At 41.0% G+C, this 7,578-nt stretch overlaps 1 pseudogene; it reads right to left on the bottom strand.

The window, feature by feature from the left end:
• Positions 1–3,300: 3,300 nt before the first annotated feature.
• On the bottom strand, positions 3,301–4,721 carry LOC141827287 (uncharacterized; annotated as a pseudogene).
• Positions 4,722–7,578: the final 2,857 nt, after the last annotated feature.

Here is a 7,578-nt window from a genome sequence, read left to right as displayed (position 1 = left end):
GGAAGACATTGTGCACCCCTGCTAAAGATGGGGGTAGCGCAAATCGGTATGTGATGGCACCAATCTACTCCAGGATCTGAAAAGGTCCGATGAATCTAGGAGCCAACTTTCCTTTTAATCCAAATCTCTTAACTCCTTTTATGGGTGAAATACAAAGAAATACATGATCACCCACTGTGAATTCTAACATTCTTCGTCTTTGATCTGCGTAACTCTTCTTTCGACTCTGGGCAGTCAGCAGTCTTTGTCTAATAACCCATACTAGCTCGGCATCCTGCTGTAGGCTCTGCGGTCCCAATAATTGACGTTCACCAACCTCGTCCCATAAAATAGGAGATCTACATGCTCTACCATAGAGTGCCCCAAAGGTGCCATCTGAATAGCAGAGTGGTAGCTATTATTATAAGCAAACTCTACCAAATGTAGGTGATCCTCCCAGCTACCACCAAAATCTAAGACACAAGCATGCAAAAGATCCTCCAGAGTCTGGATAGTTCATTCTGATTGTCCATCAGTCTGAGGGTGAAAAGCAGTGCTAAAACGCAGTTGGGTACCCAGTGCCTTTTGGAAACTCTGCTAGAATCTTGACGTAAAGCGTGGATCTCGATTTGAAATAATAGTGAGGGGAACACCATGGAGTTTAGTAATCTCCCTACAATATAGCTCTGCTAAACGGTCAAGAGATTCTGTTATACGAATCGACAAGAAATGTGCTGATTTGGTTAATCGATCAATGATCACCCAAATCGAATCATGTTTCTTCTACGTCCTTGGTAGTCCTGTGACAAAATCCATAGTGACATGCTCCCACTTCCATTCCGGCACTGTAATCTTCTAAAGTAGTTCGCCTGGTCTCTGATATTCTGCCTTAATTTGTTTGCAAACTAGGCACCGAGCTACGAAATCTGCAATATCTCATTTCATACCTTTCCACCAGTATGATCGTTTCAGATCTTGATACATCTGAGTACTGCCCGGATGGATTGTAAATCTAGATCGATGTGCTTCTCGTAGGAGATCTTCCTTCACAGGGTGTACCTGTAGAACGCATAACCTGCCTCGAAATCGCAGAGATCCATCCACATCACGAGAGAAATCTGGCTTGGGGCCTAACTCCAACTCGCTAGCGATCAATCGGAGGTACTGATCTTCCGCCTGACTTTCCTTGATCCGCTCAACTAATGGAGATTGTGCAATCAAGGAGGCCAATATGTCATGTTGTGTTTATCCTACCTCATTCAAATCTAACTCTGCAAATTGTCTAACTATCTCCGTAACTGCCACTCTGTGACATGCCAATACACCTCTGGACTTCCTTCTCAACGCATCTGCTACTACATTAATTTTTCCAGGATGATATTTGATAGTGCAGTCATAGTCTTTCAAAAACTCCATCCACCTTCTTTGTCTAAGGTTTAACTCTTTCTGTGTAAATAGGTATTTCAAACTCTTGTGATCTGTGAATATCTCGAAGGTAATACCGTAGAGATAATGTCTCCAAATCTTAAGTGCAAAGATGATAGCTGCCAATTCTAAATCATGTACCAGATAATTCTTCTCATGGTCTTTCAGTTGCCGAGAAGCATAAGCCATCACTCGATTATGTTGCATTAAAATTGTACCTAATCCTTGAATAGATGCATCCGTGTATAGAATGAACCCATCCTCTCCAGAGGGAACAACTATAATTGGAGCACTCACCAATCTCTGCTTGAGCTCTTGAAAGTTTGCTTCACAAGCGTCAGACCAAGTAAATTTGACCCCTTTTTTAGTCAACCGGGTCAAAGGTGCAGCAATACTAGAAAACCTTTCCACAAACCTCCGATAATACCTAGCTAATCCGAGAAAGCTGCGAATCTCCTACACTGATTTTGGTTATTCCCATTTGACAACCGCTTTAATCTTCTGGGGGTCTACCGAAATCCCTTTGCTAGAAATTACATGTCCAAGAAATCCTACAGAAGTAAGCCAGAAAGCGCATTTACTGAACTTTGCATATAGACGTTCCTTTCGTAGTATTTCTAAAACCATTCTATGTTGTTCATGTTTCTCCTCTGACAGAGAATATACCAAGATATTATCTATGAAGACAATCACAAAATGGTCTAAATATTCCAAGAATACCCGGTTCATTAAATCCATAAATGCTGCAGGAGCATTGGTAAGCCCAAATGGCACTACCAAAAACTCATAATGTCCATACCGGGTACAGAAGGCAGTCTTCTGAATATCCGTATCTTGAAATCGTAACTGGTGATAGCCTGATCTCATATCAATCTTTGAGTATACACAAGTACCCTTAAGCGGATCAAACAAATCATCAATTCTAGATAGAGGATACTTGTTCTTAATAGTTAACGAGTTTAACTGCCTATAATCAATGCAGAGCCTCAAGGAATCAGCTTTCTTCTTAACAAACAGAACCGGAGCTCCCCAAGGAGAAACACTAGGGCGAATGAAAACCTTATCGAGTAACTCTTGAAGTTGGACCTTAAGTTCCTCCAGTTCTTTTGGTGCCATCCGATATGAAGCTTTTGATATTGGAGCTGTACCAGGTAGCAACTCAATAGCAAATTCTACTTGTCGTGGAGGTGGCACCCTAGGAAGTTCTTCTGGAAATACATCAGGATATTCACGAATGATAGGAACATCAGAAAGTTGTACAGAATTATCTGTATCGGCACTCACTAAAGATAAAAGATATCCCTCGCATCCCCGAGCCAACAATTGTTGAGCCTGGAGAGCTGAGATGATAGATACCCCTTGATCGATAATCCCTGTAAATTCCCGTAATGGCTCATCTAAGGACCGAAAGGTTACTACTTTACCTCGACAATCAACCATGGCGTGGTATTCTGATAGCCAATCCATACACAGAATGATGTCAAATTCGGTCATTTCCAACACTTGTAGATCCACTATAAGGATTCGATCATCAAAATTCAAAGGACAACTCTTGGCCTCCTCATTTGGCATTAATACCCCACCAGATGGTGTCAACACCGATAACCCATAAGATCGAATGGTTGGAACCCTCCCAATCTTGCATTTGAATTCTGGAGAAATAAAAGAATGCGAGCTACCGGTATCTATCAATATATCCTTAGAAAAATTACAAACGGAAATAATACCTCGGATAACCGATCCTCCAGCTCGCCGTGCCTCCTCACGCGTCAAGGCATATACTCGTCCTGCCTTCGAACCCAACTGCTGACCCCTCTGGACAGAAGAAGAAGGTTGACTTTGATCTTGTGAAGGCTGGTATGTTTGGGTCGAGGGCTGATAAGGCAGTAATGGATACTACTGGGGTGGAGGTAGTAAATACTACTTAGGTGGAGGAGACAGGTACTGCTGGGGTGGATCTAGCAAGTATGGCTGAGACGGAGCTGGCAAGTTCTGCTGGAGTGAAGGTACAGTCTGGTACTCCCACCTCACTTGGGACTATAACTGGTAGAGTTGTGGCTATGGAATAAACTGCGTGGGTGGGGGATTTTGTTGCTGGTGCTACGGAAATCTCTGTGGACCTCTCTGATGCCGAGATTGTGGAGGTCGTGGTGCAGGTCGAGTGTGCTGAGACTGTGATCCTCCTACTTGATGTTGTGCCCTCAAGTTGCAATCTTTCTGTAGATGTCCTGGTAATTTACAATAGAAGCATATGTTGTAATCCAGTGAACATTCTGATGCAGTATGATTGAATGCACCACATTGAAAACACTTTATGGGGGTTTGGCCGCGCTGAGATGGGAGTGGGCGATTAGATCCCTGTGCTACCTTGGACACCTTCTATGGCCGTGAAGACTCTCTGGTTGCATCCTGGTCACGAAATCGACGATGACTCTACTGTCTAGAATGTGATGTCTGCGAATATGTCGACTAGCTTCTTTTTCTTCAGAGATTTGTAGCTGAGTTACCTCAATCATTATAGCTCGGTCCAGTGCTTCCCGATAAGTAGTAACAAGAAGTCCAGCCATCTTGGCCCAAATATATGTTGCAAGTCCTTGTGTAAAGTGCAGCATATGATCATAGTCTTGAGCTACCATGCGTGGGTAAAATTCCGCAAGTCGATTAAACTCCGCATTGTAGTCGATAACGCTTCGATTACCTTGCTTAAGATTCATGAATTCCTGACGTCGAGCAATACAAAATGCTGTAGGAAAGTATTGTCTCTCGAATGCCTCCTTGAATAACTGCCAAGAGATAACTTGATCTCCGAAAACAGTCTGCTGCATCTCCCACCATGTGGCTGCTTGTCCTTTAAAATGATATGCAGCTAACTCTACCTTCTCTGAGTCGGAACAAGACATATACCCGAATGTACGCTCAATATCCCTTAACCATGTACGCGCCACCCAAGGGTTGGTGGCTCCATGGAATAGGGTAAAATGATCTCTTGCGGAACTCACAAGCAAAGGAATGCGAGCCTTCTCCATAATAATAGACGGGGTAGGGGTAACTAAGTTGGTCGGATGAACTTACACAAGATTGGGTTGCCCCTCAGAAAGACCACCAACTCCAACATTGGGATCAATCTGAGTCTCTGGTATCATCTCCGATGGGGAGGGTGGTGCTTCATATGAACCATGATTGACCCTCTGAGTAGTAGAGGCACGCCGACGTGTACGACCTCAACCTCGACTACTACCATCCTCTGAACCACGAGTGCCGCTACGAGCATGGCTACTGTCCCAACCTCGATCACGGGTAAGTCCGCCGTGAGGCATTGCCTTTAAAATCAAATAAAATTTTTATAGTAATCAATCGTAATTAAAGTATTTAATTAAATAAAGGACCTATAATCCTATAGCTCAGAGATACAACTTGACTCAAGCGAAAAAATGAAATTCCAAAAATATAGTTGGAACCCACGGACAGAAATCGTGAACTTGGCTCTGATACCAATACAACTGGTATCAGATAAATCAAAATACCAACGACAACAACAAAAGAACTAAAAAGGACTTCGCAACCTAAGCTCTGATACTAATAAAATTGTCACGACTCGGAGGTGTCATTCCTGCCCATTGGGAGGTACCTCACTCGGTGACGATATAGTAAAGGAACCAGTACACGAACAAAGACATAACATAAAAGAACCGTCCATAATTTATTAGATAGCATAACCAAAACAAAAGTTCATACATCTATTTATTTTGTCTCATGGGCCACCATTTGTAAATGTAAACTGAACATAAAATACCAAAAACTAAAGTAGACCCAATCAAAACAAAATTAGCACATCAAGTCTCTGAGCAACTCTAAGAAAAATGAACCAAGGTAGGATCAAGTCTGTGCCTGCAAATTTGGAAGCCAAAGAAAAGAGCAGACAGTTAGCCAAAGGCTAAGTGGGTAATCAAAAAAGATGTGCATGAATGTATTCATAATTAAGAAACTAAGAAATTAGAATGGTATATATATATATATATATATATATATATATATATATATGTGTGTGTGTGTGTGTGTGTGTGTGTGTGTGTGTGTATTTATCATTCTCTTCATTTATTATTATCTGAAAATTAGGTAATATTACTATTATCTATCATCACCAGTATTATCAATCCTTGTTATTTAAGCAAGTTATATCATCATCATTATAATCTCAGTATGGTCAAATGTTATAAACAGCATCAACATTTATATAATTAATTAAAAAGTACATAACAGGAGCCGATATCATCAGAGTGTAGTAATAACTCGTATATATGTAGGCTAACAGCCTCCTCAGAATATACTGTCGCATACGTTATCTAACGTACGGGCTAACAGGCCACACCGGTGGAAGACAAGATAAATACGAGGGCTACATCACACCACCACTCCTCAAGTGTACGGTCTAGTACTCTGGTAAAACTCTAGTATAAAGTTAGACTCTTAATTAACACCTTTTAATATTTATCATTTTCTTTTATCCCATTTCACGTTATATCTTTTTCATCAATTATCATCAGTGTTACATTCTCAGTTTGTATCTTCCTGATTTGGTCTAAACGACCAAGTCAAATCAAATTAAATCTTGTTATTTCTTAAGGTATCATCATAGAGTATATATGTAAAGGCTAAGCATCAATAGGTAAAAGCTAAGTATCAACAGAAAGACATATCAACAGTAATGAATATAATAGATCAAGCAATGTAATGACAAGTATCAACAGATAGAGTAAGTCAGAATATCTATTAAAATTTTGAAAACACCCTTTCCCATTTTAGTTACCCCCAGACGAATCCCATGTGTGAATAGGAAATAAGTCAATTATTTACCCTTTAATAATTTAATTCTTTTAACCCCGTTTCAATAGTTTAAAAATCATTTTTCTCCCCTTGTTAAAAAAATAATTATAACATATATAAATATATAACCATTTAATTTATTTATTTATTCATGCACAAGGAAGATTCTAAGAATCCAAGGAAAGAAAGTACCCACTTTTGTATCTACCAAGCTCTGAGTGTCAGCCGATCAGCGTGCTCCACTCGAACCAGTATCTACACATAATATACCAAGAAAACGACTCAATTCTCTATCCAGTGATCGGATATTTGCAACAATACATAGACTAACACACATATGGGCCTCAATCATAACAACTAATGCATCGAGACGTATGAGACTACTTACTCTTACCCTTCGAATTGGATCATAGATCAATCATGCTTAGCTTGCATAACAAAGATAAAATATAAATCATATCTAGACATTTGGTAAAGCTATAGGTTATCTACACTTTAGACTAACCTAATGCATATATTACTTCAACTTCTTCTAAAACTAAAGATATTCCAAAACCTAAAACACGGTGAAGAATTGCATTAAGGAGGAGATAGATTGTGTTCCACCATCCACTAATAAAAGGGACTAACAAGAATAAGATTCTGAGAGAGGATCAATGAAACCCCAACAACCATTCCAGAACAAACAGAATAAAGAGCATAGAGGGTGACAGAGATTAAGGCAAAATAAAACCCTAAACCATCAACCCAACCAACAAAAGATGCGGGAAGGAAAGAAACCTAGCAGCGTTGCAGTGAAGATAGGCGGCGTTCTGTGCTTTTATGAGGAAACAGGGGATGGTGTCGCGGACGGAAAGTGGCGACGTCCCAACGTCGGCAGCGGCGTTGTGACACAGGGCGTCGCTGCATAGCAAAGGCGTCGTGGCAGGCGGTGCTCACGGGCAGAAGGCGATGTCGGCAACGGCGATCATGGCACAGAGCAAAAAGGGTGGTCGCGAACGGAAGGCAACGACGTCGCGATTAGGGCAGAAGGTAGGGGTTGTGGGAGGAGGCAGCGATCGTGACGGTGGTAGAGGAGAAGGAGCGATGTGCGGCGTGGGAGGGATTTTTTTGGCTAGGGTTTTTAGTCGAGCCCTTTAAATCGCACCCGTGATTTTTCCATCGAGGAAAGCGGAGCGGAGTTCGCGAGAAGTGTTTTGTTTTTTTTAAATACCAATTCTAACAATTTGTTTATTAAGGATGCGTAATTTTTCAGCTTCTTTTCCCATTAACAAAATCAAGACACTAATGCATTTTAAGAGCATCCCCAATGCTCTATTAATGGGGTGTTATAACATCCTTTGGATGTTA

The sequence above is a fragment of the Curcuma longa genome, chromosome 4 (assembly GCF_044706935.1).
Source record: "Curcuma longa cultivar G26 ecotype Majalengka, Jawa Barat chromosome 4, ITB_CL_G26_1.1, whole genome shotgun sequence".
NCBI classification, from domain to species: Eukaryota; Viridiplantae; Streptophyta; class Magnoliopsida; order Zingiberales; family Zingiberaceae; genus Curcuma; species Curcuma longa.
Note: the sequence above shows the minus strand (reverse complement) of the source record. Positions and strands in the feature narration are given on the sequence as shown.